This window comes from Morone saxatilis, unplaced genomic scaffold, assembly GCF_004916995.1.
Source record: "Morone saxatilis isolate NCDOM2014 unplaced genomic scaffold, NCSU_SB_2.0 Contig9, whole genome shotgun sequence".
NCBI classification, from domain to species: domain Eukaryota; kingdom Metazoa; phylum Chordata; class Actinopteri; family Moronidae; genus Morone; species Morone saxatilis.
The window spans coordinates 19,906,582-19,907,657 of NW_023340268.1; the positions used below are offsets into that span (position 1 = coordinate 19,906,582).

Genomic DNA, 1,076 nt, shown 5'->3' on the forward strand with positions numbered 1-1,076 from the left:
AATGTTACACCCTGGACCTTTAATATACAACTTGCATTACATGTTGAAAGTTAGTTACACCTGTTGCTGGTACTCTCCATCGGTCTTATTTTTAGTTTTGGGACTCATTGGCATGATACTAAATAGAGAAAATATTTTTTTTGTCACATTTGACAAGCTGGAAGCAGCAAATTTTAAAGATTTTTTCGTGATAAATAGCTGCCAAAATGTTTTTGAATACCCTTCTGTCAATTGATAATCATTTCAGCAGTAATTATAACTTTGATTTAAGAAATCAAAACCCCTTATGAAAGGGTCCTTCTATGATTTGTTTGCCTGCCACATCAAGCAGCTCATAAAGTTGGCAAAAGTTATACATTTTAGATATTTCCCTCCACTTAGATTCCTGGATAGAGACACTCAAATGCACACAAAGCCCATTTAGAGGAGAGTCCGCATGGATGCCCACGTCAGTGTGGATCGGGCACTGGGCCGCTGTGGCTTTGAGAGCCCATGGTCTGATTGCTGATGGAGAGGCTGACACCCCTGGAGATGGTCCAGGCAGGGTGGGTCAGCAGCATCAGGGCTCCACGTATCTTCCAGCTATCCTTTCCTCTACCTCAGCCCCTATTGCCGCTGCCGCACCTGACAGATAAGAACCGGCTCAGTGCTTGTGCAATTTATTATCAAGTGGCCTCTGTTTGAAATGGTTGATATATAGCTAGTGGAAGGCTGGATTATATTGTGTGAATTCTTTACTGAGCTGCTTCTTGTGGTTTATTGTACCATTTGAATTAGGAAAGCAGCTTTTGCAGCATTCTCATTCTGTACATTGGTATTCTGGTGATATTTTGGTAAAGACATTGCTTCAGGAAGATTATTTTTGTTTAGGGACTGGGAGTGCAAATTTGGCTGAAAATATCACAGCCCATTGCCAGTAGGAGCATGACTGTGTGTGTGTGTGTATATCAGTCTGTTTATTGCCTGGGCTGAGTCAACATGGCCACTGTGTCTCACTGCTTGTCTTCCATCTCACCCAGCAGCATTTATGTCAGGCAGTCTGTGTGTGTGTAAGTATGTGTGTATATGTATGTGTA

The 1,076-nt window shown here is 42.0% G+C and overlaps 1 protein-coding gene across 4 annotated transcripts in view; it reads left to right on the forward strand.

The window, feature by feature from the left end:
• The window catches only part of oprd1a (opioid receptor, delta 1a), a 12,572-nt gene that overhangs the window by 3,340 nt on the left and 8,156 nt on the right, over window positions 1-1,076 (forward strand). The window contains exon 1 of one of the 4 annotated variants that reach the window (XM_035681423.1): window positions 647-669. The exons of the other annotated variants lie outside the window; for them this stretch is intronic. The gene's annotated coding sequence lies outside the window, so the exon portion shown is untranslated. Of the gene's footprint in view, window positions 1-646; window positions 670-1,076 lie in introns of those variants that run through there. 4 annotated transcript variants of the gene reach the window in all.